The 14508-nt window shown below is 41.2% G+C and overlaps 1 long non-coding RNA gene across 2 annotated transcripts in view; it reads left to right on the top strand.

Annotated features, from left to right (window-relative positions):
• LOC133608362 (uncharacterized) overlaps window positions 1–14508 on the top strand; it is a 237271-nt gene that overhangs the window by 34774 nt on the left and 187989 nt on the right. For both annotated transcript variants that reach the window (XR_012050496.1, XR_009815582.2), the window contains exon 3: window positions 13082–13199. This is a non-coding gene — a long non-coding RNA (uncharacterized lncRNA). The remainder of the gene's footprint in view (window positions 1–13081; window positions 13200–14508) is intronic.

Here is a 14508-nt window from a genome sequence, read left to right on the forward strand (position 1 = left end):
TTAAAGTACCAGTAGAGTGGAAAAACAAGTTGTATTTCATTGTATCCATCAAAGCATGTAACATCACAAAATGCCACAAATTTAGTCAGCCATTTTGAATATTTCTGCAATATTCGTACATTCAGTGTAACAACGCTTCTGCACTCTGACCATATCATTATGTTCATCATTCACAATCCTTATGCAAGTCAAGAACACATATGCTTGGCTTTTATTTAAGCGTTCAAAATCGTAAATAAATAGCTAACAATTAAGTCAACAGATCAAGGGTCCTCTATTGCGCTCATTATACTCTCTAAAAACATCCAGAAAGCGCTAAGAATACTCCATGTATATGTTCATCCATCCATCTATTTTCTACCACTCGTCTCGTGACCTGAAAATTAACGAATATGAGTGATATTATTATGATAAGCGCCAATGCAGACAGACTATTTTAGTGGCGCATTGATAGCAGTGAGCTAATGCTAGCTTCTGCTGCTTCTGCTCCGTCTCAAACTTGCAATAATAAATTTGAGAGTATATTTTATGCATCGCTCACCTGGTAGTAGACAAATGCGGCCATGGACAGAGAGGCTGGTCGACTTTCACAAAAGGACGTGGTTGCGGCAACTTTTTGTGTAACCCTTCATAAGCATTGCGATTGAATCTTCATCCAAACAGAATTATGTGAGCGTCATGTCGGTCGGCATCCTAGCAAGAGTGGAAATATTACAATAAGTGTTTGTTTTATTATGGTTAGTTTGTTGAGCAATGCTACTGATGCTATAGTGTTAGAATAAAGCTGCATCCGTTTAGCTCTCTGCTTCTAAAACGTATTGCTCGTCCTCTTTGTGTTCGGGCTCAAAAATATAAGGTTCGGGATCATAATTTTTCCAAAAGTGATCGTTGTTGGCTCTCACAAAGTCTGCTTGATTAGCATTGTTGGTAGGGAAGGGATCTGTGGTTACTAACGCTACGTCACAGATCACGTGACTGGCTTCCTCAATATCTTTCAAAATTACGTGGGAATTTTTAGTGTGATTGATACTATTTTGATCATATCTATCTGTTCGCAAACTTTGGAAGTTTTTCGGTGTCATAAATCAGATATATATGATAATAGCTTGCCATGAATTGATTAACGTGGACTCCGACTTAAACAAGTTGAAAAACTTATTCGGGTGTTGCCGTTTAGTGGTCAATTGTACGGAATATGTACTGTACTGTGCAATCTACTAATAAAAAAGTTTCAATCAAAGCTTCAAAATAGAGGCCTCTTGTTTTTCTACTTTACTGGTACTTTAAAATAAAGCTCTGCCGACTGGTCAGTCAGTAAGCTACAGATGACAGAGTTATCCGTTTGATGACTTTGTTTTTCTTCAGTGAATCGGCAAACCTAGCATGATGTTGCTGTCACATTGTGAGTGTCAAAAGCTTCACTACACACCTTAAAATACATTTCTGCCCAACTAGTTAGTAACTAAGCTCCAGAAGACAAAGTTATGTATTTGATTACTTTGTGATTTTTCAGTGAAGAGGCTAACCTAGCATGATGTTGCTGTCACATTGTGAGTGTAAAAAGCTTCGCTACACACCTTTAAATACATTTCTGCCCAACTAGTTAGTAACTAAGCTTCAGACGACAAAGTTATATATTTGATTACTTTGTGATTTTTCAGTGAATATGCTAACCTATCTTGATGTTGCTGTAATGTAATGTTAGCATTGAAGCTCACATTGCTATACTAGTGTTGCTAACGTCTGTGTCCTCCTGTCCAACTCCTTAAAGTTGTGTTGGTGTTGTGATACATGGTATATGTTATGTTGGACAAGTGCAGATTCACAGTGTGTAAGTAAAAAGTCGACAATAGCGCTTCTTGGAGACAAACACAGCTCATTAGCATTGAAGTTTCAAACACACTAAACCACATCTTTCCAGTAGGAATTGGAATTGATACAATTTTTGCGGTTCAGATTTCACTTTCAATTCTGCTTAATGATTTGGTTCTTTATTGGTTCTCTTATCGATTATTTGTTTAAAAAAACGTGGATTAGCGTCAATTTTGTTTGGTTTAGAGGTAACAAGACCTTACAAAGCCAATAGTGATGTAGCAAATAGAATAGAAAAAAATACTTTCTTTGAAGATAAATATAAGAAATTAATATTCTTCGATATAATCTAGCAAAATAAAACGTGAAAATTATCCACAAATGTAAGGTTTACATTAACGTTTACTTAAACTGTTTGAGGGTTTGTACTTAGTGTTGAGAATATTTGTAATCTCCCTAGAAAATATAAAATGACATTACAGACAGTTATGTTTGGGGTCCTATGTGATGAGAAAGGAAGTGGGTGGCAATATAGAAAGAGGTGTGTATAGCAGATGAGAGGAAATGTTGTCGTTATGAAATTAAAAGCCGGTGCTTGAAAACTGCTTTGTTTGACATTAAGAATAAATAAAGCCTGCATACTGCCAGGAAATGTGGCGTCATCATTCCCAGGAATCAAGTCCGGGAACTCACCGAGCCAACTAAAGAGATTAGTGCGTCCATAACTACGGTCCGCCCAATGATAATAAGGTAACGTTGGGCATGACTAAGTGAAAATCTTGTTGGAGAAAACCTGCAACCAACTGACTACAATTGAACATTTATTGAAATACTAAAAATCAGCATCTACTACAGCAAATATGTGCAAGAATTTTCCCACAAACCTAGTCACTGTGTGGTGACATTCGTAGCCAAAATCTGCTCATCTAAAGGAGAAAGCCTTTGTTTCAATTCAAGCAGCACTAAGTAACTTTTCGACCTTCATAAAATATTTTCATACATTTTGGGATGATACAGTTGAATGACACCTTTGTCATGGCCTGAGGGGGTCTGTATCGCTTTCACTGGCACTTAGCGACTTTGAGGAGGGGGACAGGTACCCTGCCACACAAAAACTACAAATGTGATGACTTGCTTTACAGCATACGTCACTCCACCCTTCCCACATTCGTTTCTAAGACGTAAGTCGACGCAAACGTCGACGTGCAATTACTGCTATCATGGCAGAAGCTGCAAAATAACCGAAGAAACGAAAAGTTTTTTCTGATGAGACAAGAAAAAAGGAGGATAGTTAAGGATCACTCGCTAGCGTGAGCTCAAAGACGAGGAGAGATTTCAGATCGATGCTGTCTTGGCTCTAAGTCCTGAAAATCAATCAATCTTTAATCAATCAATCTTTATTTATATAGCCCTAAATCACAAGTGTCTCAAAGGGCTGCACAAGCCACAACGACATCCTCGGTACAAAGCCCACATACGGGCAAGGAAAAACTCACCCCAGTGGGACGTCGATGTGAATGACTATGAGAAACCTTGGAGAGGACCGCATATGTGGGTAACCCCCCCCCCTCTAGGGGAGACCGAAAGCAATGGATGTCGAGTGGGTCTGACATAATATTGTGAGAGTCCAGTCCATAGTGGATCCAACATAATAGTAAGAGTCCAGTCCATAGTGGGGCCAGCAGGACACCATCCCGAGCGGAGACGGGTCAGCAGCGCAGAGATGTTCCCAGCCGATGCACAGGCGAGCAGTCCACCCCGGGTCCCGACTCTGGACAGCCAGCACTTCATCCATGGCCACCGGACCTGTGCCCCCCCCCCTCAAGGAAAAGGGGAGCAGAGGAGAAAAGAAAAGAAACGGCAGATCAACTGGTCCAACAGGGGGGCTATTTAAAGGCTAGAGTATACAAATGAGTTTTAAGATGGGACTTAAATGCTTCTACTGAGGTAGCATCTCTAATTGTTACCGGGAGGGCATTCCATAGTACTGGAGCCCGAATAGAAAACGCTCTATAGCCCGCAGACTTTTTTTGGGCTCTGGGAATCACTAATAAGCCGGAGTTCTTTGAACGCAGATTTCTTGCCGGGACATATGGTACAATGCAATCGACAAGATAGGACGGAGCTAGACCGTGTAGTATTTTATACGTAAGTAGTAAAACCTTAAAGTCACTTCTTAAGTGCACAGGAAGCCAGTGCAGGTGAGCCAGTATAGGCGTAATATGATCAAACTTTCTTGTTCTTGTCAAAAGTCTAGCAGCCGCATTTTGTACCAACTGTAATTTTTTAATGCTAGACATAGGGAGACCCGAAAATAATACGTTACAGTAGTCGAGACGAGACGTAACGAACGCATGAATAATGATCTCAGCGTCGCTAGTGGATAAAATAGAACGAATTTTAGCGATATTACGGAGATGAAAGAAGGCCGTTTTAGTAACACTCTTAATGTGTGATTCAAACGAGAGAGTTGGGTCGAAGATAATACCCAGATTCTTTACTGATTCGCCTTGTGTAATTGTTTGGTTGTCAAATGTTAAGGTGGTATTATTAAATAAATGTCGGTGTTTAGCAGGACCGATAATCAGCATTTCCGTTTTCTTGGCGTTGAGTTGCAAGAAGTTAGCGGACATCCATTGTTTAATTTCATTAAGACACGCCTCCAGCTGACTACAATCCGGCGTGTTGGTCAGCTTTAGGGGCATGTAGAGTTGGGTGTCATCAGCATAGCAATGAAAGCTAACACCGTATTTGCGTATGATGTCGCCTAGCGGCAGCATGTAAATACTAAAGAGTGCAGGGCCAAGAACCGAACCCTGAGGAACTCCGCACGTTACCTTAACATAGTCCGAGGTCACATTATTATGGGAGACGCATTGCATCCTGTCAGTAAGATAAGAGTTAAACCACGACAAAGCTAAGTCTGACATACCAATACGTGTTTTGATACGCTCTAATAAAATATTATGATCGACGGTATCGAAAGCAGCGCTAAGATCAAGAAGCAGCAACATAGATGACGCATCAGAATCCATCGTTAGCAGTAGATCATTAGTCATTTTTGCGAGGGCTGTCTCCGTAGAGTGATTTGCCCTGAAACCGGATTGAAAAGGTTCACAGAGATTGTTAGACACTAAGTGTTCATTTAGCTGCTGTGCGACAATTTTTTCGAGGATTTTCGAAATAAAGGGAAGGTGGGACACCGGTCGGTAGTTTACCATGAGGTCAGGATCAAGGTTAGGTCTTTTGAGCAGAGGATGAATAACCGCTTTCTTGAATGCTAGGGGAACAGTGCCAGAGGAAAGTGATAAGTTTATAATATTTAGCACTGATGGACCTAATAATACAAATGTGCGCGCGTCCGCAATTGTAGTCCGTGCCGACACCGTAGTCATAAGCTTCTTCTTTTTCTCTACCTTCTTATGTGGCATTCATCTTCCGCTGTTGCCATTTCTAATATAAAGTAGTGTAAAGTTCTTACTTATATCTGTCAGTAGACTAGCTATCAAAGCGCTAAAAACTGTAGTGGGTTTACATAATTCACCCACGGAACTTTAGTTATTAAGAGGGTTCCGGTCGGACGTTTTTTCACGGGACACATTTTCGGCGTTGATGCTGCATTATTGAGCCACGGATGAGAAGATGCTGCTCCGTTGTTGATTTAAGTAAAGTCTGAATGTCATTTAAACAGTTAGCTCCATTTTTTGACACTTCTTCCACTCCCGTCCTTGCACGCTACACCGCTACAACAAAGATGACGGGGAGAAGACGCTGTGGAAGCTGAGCCACGTACGTAAGACCGCCCACAAAACGGCGCATCCTGAAGCGACTGTCAGAAAGCTACTTGAAGATGATCTGTAAAACATAATCTATGCAACATTTTGATCAAAGAACCACCATTACATGTTATGTAGACCACAAGATAGTGTTTTAAATTTAGAAAAAAATCATTATATGACCACTTTAATGCGCCTTATAATCCAGTGCGCCCTATTGTCTGAAAAATACGGTAAGTCATTTTTGATGAACAGATCAAAACGATAATGTTAATGTTAGCTATTGTAAATTTGCGTGGTTGCAATAAAAAGCCACCAACTTATTAGTTTGCCGTTCCACACCAACATTACCAGCGGCGTAACAAACTCAAAAGTACTGTATGAAAAAAACAAAACAATGCAATGACTGCAAACTTAAAAATATAAAGTTTGAGTAAAATATGTAGATTTCTTCTGTGGAAAGATCAGTCAGACTGACTGACTAACTCCATACTCTGGTCCTCATGAGAACTGTGGTCTTCCTTCAGGCAAAACACTACTACTTTGGTCCACTGGCGCCGCCGAATTCAACCAAAACTGAAAGTTCTAAAGTGGGGCTTTAACAAGTAATAGACACTTTGACATGCTAGGCGGTGTTAGGACCTCTTGTCGCTGTGTTCGCGTTACTTCTGCTGGGATGAGATCGAAGCGGTTCAGAATCAAGGCATTCATTTTACAGTTATAGCGTGCTGTGAGTTCAAATCTTTCAGCATATTGCTCGTATTTCTTCCTTTTGTCGAAATAGCAACCGTGCAATTGTTGCACGTACACTACAAAAAGTCAGTGTTCAAAAACAAGAAAAAAAAATACAAAAATGAGGGGTATTTTATTTGAACTAAGCAACATTTTCTGCCAATAGAACAAGAAAATGTGGCTTGTCAAGACTTTCCAAAACAAGTACAATTAGCTAACCTAAATTAACCCAAATATACCTTAAAATAAGTATATTCTTACTAATAACAAGTGCACTTTTCTTGGTAGAAAAAAAAAAGACACCTTTTTGCTCAATATGTTGAAAAATATTCTTAAATTAAGTAAATGCTCGTGCCATTATATTGACATAATGATATGCGCTCGGCATTACATTTCTTGAACCCAGCAAACTTATACTAAAACTAATTTATTGTTCTTAATGGAAAGGCAACAAGGCAACCGCTTGTTACTCTCGGGGTCTCCTAGCCGCTCAGGCAAATCATATGGTCTAAAAATGCATTTTTCCATCGATAACATGACATAATCGCGCCAAGTGCGTGCTCTTTCAGTCAATTTTTTTTTTTTTTTTTTTTTTTTTTTTTGACAAGATGGCGGCGCCCTGATGGCAGCGGCTTGCAGACGCTCTTGGAAGTGTAGAGCGATTTGGCAAAAATACCCGTCAATTCTGTCTATTTCATGGCTGGCTCACAGCGTGGACACTTCGTGATCAGATACGACCGACAGACGATTCTGGATGTGGATAGATCGGGCCGTTATAGGCTGAAAGATGCGGGTACTTTCGACCTCCTCGCTAGCATGGGGATTCTTCGCCGGCTACATCCAGCGGCCTCGAAAGCAGCGGAGTTAAGTGCCAGCGTGGACCGTCAACGGAAGACACGTAAGCGGTGTGAGCGGAAGCAGAAGCGGGGATGCCGAGCGGGGCTAACAACAAAGCGAAAGGCTAATCCTCAAAGAAGCGCTAGTCCGGGTGAGAAGTTTGTTAAAATAGAACTAGCCAGCGCCAGGCTGGATAATACCTGCACACATAGCAACTATTTTAGAACAATACACAACTCAAAAAATGTTTTTTCTGTGTCAGAAGTAGACATGCATTCTACTGAGGTGGCAAGTTATGATGCGTTCGGTCTATCACAACATCAAGCAAACAATCGGAAAATTCCCGTCATATCAATTCCTAGATATGGTCGAAATTATTTAAATTGCACTACACATAATAAACACAACATTATTAATATTGCTACTACGGATAATTTCAACAAAAACTCCTCAAAACAGCACACTACCTATAATATGGGCTTCTTAAACATAAGATCATTATCTTCCAAAACGTTATTAGTTAATGAGGTCATTAGAGACAATAATCTTGACGTTATTGGTCTCGCCGAGACCTGGCTCAAACCAGACGATTTCTTTGCGCTGGGTGAGGCGTCTCCTCCTGGCTATGCGGGAGCGCATATTGCCCGTCCCATTAAAAGGGGTGGGGGAGTTGCACTCATCCACAATAAAAACTTTAATCTTACCCCAACCTAAATAATAAATATAACTCGTTTGAGATGCTTACTATGAGGTTTGTCACACCGCTGCCTCTCCACCTGGCTGTTATCTACCGCCCCCCAGGACCCAATTCGGACTTCATCAGTGAATTTTCAGAGTTCGTTGCTGATTTAGTGACGCACGCCGACAATATAATCATAATGGGGGACTTTAATATCCATATGAATACCCCATCGGACCCTCAGTGCATGGCGCTCCAGACTATAATTGATAGCTGTGGTCTTACACAAATAATAAATGAACCTACGCATCGCAACGGAAATACGATAGATCTAGTGCTGGTCAGGGGTGTCACCACCTCCAAAGTTACGATACTCCCGTATACTAAAGTAATGTCCGATCATTACCTTATAAAATTCGAAGTTCTGACTCATTGTCAACAAACTAATAATAATAACTACTATAGCAGCCGCAACATTAATGCTGCCACAACGATGACTCTTGCTGGCCTACTGCCTTCGGTAATGGCACCATTCCCAAATTATGTCGGCTCTATTGATAACCTCACTAACAACTTTAACGACGCCCTGCGCGACACCATTGATAGTATAGCACCGCTAAAACTTAAAAGAGCTCCTAAAAGGCGCACCCCATGGTTTACAGAAGAAACTAGAGCTAGAAAGCTGGAACGCAAATGGCGCGCTACTAAACTTGAGGTTTTCCATCAAGCATGGAGTGATAGTTTAATAACTTATAAACACATGCTTACCCTAGCTAAAGCTAAATATTACTCAAATCTCATCCACCTCAACAAAAATGATCCGAAATTTTTGTTTAGTACAGTAGCATCGCTAACCCAACAAGGGACTCCTCCCAGTAGCTCCACCCACTCAGCAGATGATTTTATGAATTTCTTTAATAAGAAAATTGAACTCATTAGAAAGGAGATTAAAGACAATGCATCGCAGCTACAACTGGGTTCTATTAACACAGATACAACTGTATCTACGAAGGATACCGCCCTCCAAAATAGTTTCTCTCTCTTTGATGAAATAACATTAGAGGAATTGTTAAGATGTGTCAATGGGACAAAACAAACAACATGTTTACTTGACCCATTTCCTGGGAAACTTATTAAGGAGCTTTTTGTATTATTAGGTCCATCAGTGCTAAATATTATAAACTTATCACTTTCCTCTGGCACTGTTCCACTAGCATTCAAAAAAGCGGTTATTCATCCTTTGCTCAAAAGACCTAACCTCGATCCTGACCTCATGGTAAACTACCGGCCGGTGTCCCACCTTCCGTTTATCTCGAAAATCCTCGAAAAAATTGTCGCACAGCAGCTAAATGAACACTTAATGTCTAACAATCTCTGTGAACCTTTTCAATCCGGTTTCAGGGCAAATCACTCTACGGAGACAGCCCTCGCAAAAATGACTAATGATCTACTGCTAACGATGGATTCTGATGCGTCATCTATGTTGCTGCTTCTTGATCTTAGCGCTGCTTTCGATACCGTCGATCATAACATTTTATTAGAGCGTATCAAAACACGTATTGGTATGTCAGACTTAGCCTTGTCGTGGTTTAACTCTTATCTTACTGACAGGATGCAGTGCGTCTCCCATAACAATGTGACCTCGGACTATGTTAAGGTAACGTGCGGAGTCCCCCAAGGTTCGGTTCTTGGCCCTGCACTCTTTAGTATTTACATGCTGCCGCTAGGCGACATCATACGCAAATACGGTGTTAGCTTTCATTGCTATGCTGATGACACCCAACTCTACATGCCCCTAAAGCTGACCAACACGCCGGATTGTAGTCAGCTGGAGGCGTGTCTTAATGAAATTAAACAATGGATGTCCGCTAACTTCTTGCAACTCAACACTAAGAAAACGGAAATGCTGATTATCGGTCCTGCTAAACACCGACATTTATTTGATAATACCACCTTAACATTTGACAACCAAACAATTACACAAAGCGACTCAGTAAAGAATCTGGGTATTATCTTTGACCCAACTCTCTCCTTTGAGTCACACATTAAGAGTGTTACTAAAACGGCCTTCTTTCATCTCCGTAATATCGCTAAAATTCGTTCCATTTTGTCCACTAGCGACGCTGAGATCATTATTCATGCGTTCGTTACGTCTCGTCTCGATTACTGTAACGTATTATTTTCGGGTCTCCCTATGTCTAGCATTAAAAGATTACAGTTGGTACAAAATGCGGCTGCTAGACTTTTGACAAGAACAAGAAAGTTTGATCATATTACGCCTATACTGGCTCACCTGCACTGGCTTCCTGTGCACTTAAGATGTGACTTTAAGGTTTTACTACTTACGTATAAAATACTACACGGTCTAGCTCCAGCCTATCTTGCCGATTGTATTGTACCATATGTCCCGGCAAGAAATCTGCGTTCAAAGAACTCCGGCTTATTAGTGATTCCCAGAGCCCAAAAAAAGTCTGCGGGCTGTAGAGCGTTTTCTATTCGGGCTCCAGCACTATGGAATGCCCTCCCGGTAACAGTTAGAGATGCTACCTCAGTAGAAACATTTAAGTCCCATCTCAAAACTCATTTGTATACTCTAGCCTTTGAATAGCCCCCCTTTTTTAGACCAGTTGATCTGCCGTTTCTTTTCTTTTCTCCTCTGCTCCCCCCTATCCCTTGTGGGGAGACACACAGATCCGGTGGCCATGGATGGGGTGCTGGCTGTCCGGGGTCGGGACCCGGGGTGGACCGCTCGCCTGTATATCGGTTGGGAACATCTCTGCGCTGCTGACCCGTCTCCGCTCGGGATGGTTTCCTGCTGACCCCACTATGGACTGGACTCTTACTGTTATGCTGGATCCACTATGGACTGGACTCTCACAATATTATGTTAGACCCACTCGACATCCATTGCATTCGGTCTCCCTAGAGGGGGGGGGTTACCCACATATGCGGTCCTCTCCAAGGTTTCTCATAGTCATTCACATCGACGTCCCACTGGGGTGAGTTTTTCCTTGCTCTTATGTGGGCTATACCGAGGATGTCGTTGTGGCTTGTGCAGCCCTTTGAGACACTTGTGATTTAGGGCTATATAAATAAACATTGATTGATTGATTGATTGAATTAGTGCGCATATATACAGCCCAACCCCCGGCCAAAAAATGTTTTATTGTAAATTTGAGGAATTTGTCTGAATGTGCATGAACTATTTCTGTTCAAAATTGTTTGAAATGTCAAATGTTAAATGTTTAAATATTAACTGTCAGTTTACTGTACTGTGCCAACTGTACTACTTTATGAGTCCGTATTTTCTATTGTTTCATTGAAAATAAAACAGCAAAGTCCATTTGGCTGTCATCCGTTTTAATTATGAGACACAATTGTGTCAAAATCATGATTTTTTATTTCATGCTTGAAATAAGAAATTATTACTTTAAAAAAGTAGTTTTATACTTGTGAGTGTTAATGACACAGCTTTGCAACAGTTGATATTCTAGTTTCAAGCATATTTTACTCAATATAGGTCATACAATCTCAGCAACAAGCTGTAATTTAGATAATTTAGAAACAAAACTCTTAAAACAAGTACAAGACTCTAACATAAAATCTGCTTAGTGAGAAGAATTATCTTATTAGACAGAAAATAAGCAAATAGATAGATAGTACTTTATTGATTCCTTCAGGAGAGTTCCCTCAGGAAATATCACCCTTATTTGAGATATTTAATCTTACTTAGATTTCAGTTTTTGCAGTGTAGCGCTGTTGCAATCTTTTTTCGTAAAATATAGCCAAAAATGGGAGTGTTTCTGCCGCCTGCATGCCATGATTCTTGTTGTCTGACGTGACCACGCATGTTGCCAAGTGACATCATTCCTGCCTGCAGGAATCATTAAAGGGAATCCTTTGAAAAAATAGCAAGTGATTCTCCATCCATCCATCCATTTTCTACCGCTTATGTCCTTCGGGGTCGCGGGGGGCGCTGGAGCCTATCTCAGCTACAATCAGCCTATCATCGCAGGGCCAACACAGATAGACAGGTGATTCTAAGGAATTGATAAACTGGGAGGCGGTTCTGAACAAGAAACGGTTTTCTGTTACCATTTCTACTTCCCAGCTTACAATGAAGCACTTTTAAACTGATTAAACTAATAACCATTTTGAACGATCAAAAGTTTACATACACTTGTAAAGAACATAATGTCATGGCTGTCTTGAGTTTCCAATAATTTCTACAACTCTTATTTTTTTGTGATAGAGTGATTGGAGCACATACTTGTTGGTCACCAAAAACATTCATGAAGTTTGGTTCTTTTTTGAATTTATTATGGGTCTACTGAAAATGTGACCAAATCTGCTGGGTCAAAAGTATACATACAGCAATGTTAATATTTGCTTACATGTCCCTTGGCAAGTTTCACTGCAATAAGGCGCTTTTGGTAGCCATCCACAAGCTTCTGGCAAGCTTCTGGTTGAATTTTTGACCACTCCTCTTGACAAAATTGGTGCAGTTCAGCTAATTTTGTTGGTTTTCTGACATGGACATGTTTCTTCAGCATTGTCCACATGTTTAAGTCAAGACTTTGGGAAGGCCATTCTAAAACCTTTATTCTAGCCTGAATTTGCCATTCCTTTACCACTTTTGACGTGTGTTTGGGGTCATTGTCCTGTTGGAACACCCAACTGTGCACAAGACCCAACCTCCGGGCTGATGATTTTAGATTGTCCTAAAGAATTTAGAGGTAATCCTCCTTTTTCATTGTCCCATTTAAAGCACCAGTTCCATTGTCAGCAAAACAGGCCCAGAGCATAATACTACCACCACCATGCTTGACGGTGGGAATGGTGTTCCTGGGATTAAAGGTCTCACCTTTTCTCCTCCAAACATATTGCTTGGTATTGTGACCAAACAGCTCAATTTTTGTTTCATCTGACCACAGAACTTTCCTCCAGAAGGTCTTATCTTTGTCCACGTGATGTCAGATGAAACAAAAATTGAGCTGTTTGGCCACAACACCCAGCAATATGTTTGGAGGACATGACATTACGTTTTTTACAAGTGTATGTAAACTTTTGATTGCGACTGTATATTTGGGATGGTGTACAGTCTTGTATGTGTCCATTTTATTTTGTCGTCCATTAAAAGTGGCTCAAAAACCCAGAGGTAAACACAAGACTTGGGTCGGGGGGGTTTCCCATCACATCTAAAAACTGTATCCAACCTAATCGTTCTGCTTTGTAATCCAATTAGATGGCGATCATTCCTGTTCAACTGGGGGTGATGGTGCTCAACCTTGCTAGATGAAGCCCCGTGATCCAGATGGGAAGGAACGCAGCCCTTGGCTTAACAAATCCTCCTTTGTTTCTGGGTGAGTGTGTGTGAGAGCTGAGTGATCTCCATTGAGAGGAGGGGATGGGTAAACACTGCTCGTTCTATGGAACTACACATTGTAAACACACAGCGCTCATTAACTATAATGAGATGTTATGAGCAAGCCTTGAGCTCATTGTGTGTGTTTTTCTGCCGAAGAGGCTGCCTCGCTGTTGTTGTTGTTGTTGTTGCAAAGATGCAAAGTGAATCGTGGGTTTTTAGGCAGGGTAACAAAAGAAACACCGCACTCCTCTTGTAGTTTCCATGCACTAATCATCGACATCAGGGGAGCTGCTTTAGAGAAAACACCTAGCTTGGTCTCTCCTGCAGGCTTCCGTGCCCTATCTCTGCCCCTTTCAAGCTGTATCCACCGCTATTCACGCAGGACCTCACTTCTTCTGTTCTGCGGTCGGAAGAGTCTCGTCCTGCCCGCTAACGCGTAATTAGAGGAAGGTCTTTTTTTAATGAGGATGACACCAACCCATGCTGGGTCAACGTGACCTTTCTTTAGTTTGCCAACCCCCGGTGGCATTCCAGACAATCCTACCCACTTGGTGTGTTTTCCCAAAGGGTGACCAGGAGTAACCGGGATCTTGCTGCCTATTTGAAAGAGGCGTGTATTTGATCGGAGGCCTTTGTTTGTGCAAATGTGTGTGTCAGGGTGGACACATTGCTGGAAAAAATGTGCCTCCTAAAAAGAGTAAAAAAAAAGTTATTTTTGCTTTTTAACGAGCAAAACAATCTGGCAGTGTTACAAGTCAAAATTGTCTTGGTAAGATTTCTTGAGAAAAGACATATTTAAAGGGGAACATTATCACCAGACCTATGTAAGCGTCAATATATACCTTGATGTTGCAGAAAAAAGACCATATATTTTTTTAACCGATTTCCGAACTCTAAATGGGTGAATTTTGGCGAATTAAACGCCTTTCTATTATTCGCTCTCGGAGCGATGACGTCACAACGTGACGTCACATCGGGAAGCAATCCGCCATTTTCTCACTTTCGTCGGTGTGTTGTCGGAGGGTGTAACAACACGAACAGGGACGGATTCAAGTTGCACCAGTGGCCCAAAGATGCGAAAGTGGCAAGAAATTAGACGAAATTTGTTCAAAATACGAGGCTGTGGGGAAAGCCGACGAAATGGTCAGTCGTTTGTTCCGCACACTTTACCGACGAAAGCTATGCTACGACAGAGATGGCAAGAATGTGTGGATATCCTGCGACACTCAAAGCAGATGCTGACATTAACTCCAAAACTGGACAGATCAGCTTTCAGGAAAAGAGAGCGGATGAGGGTATGTCTA

The sequence above is a fragment of the Nerophis lumbriciformis genome, linkage group LG06 (assembly GCF_033978685.3).
Source record: "Nerophis lumbriciformis linkage group LG06, RoL_Nlum_v2.1, whole genome shotgun sequence".
Taxonomy (NCBI): Eukaryota; Metazoa; Chordata; class Actinopteri; order Syngnathiformes; family Syngnathidae; genus Nerophis; species Nerophis lumbriciformis.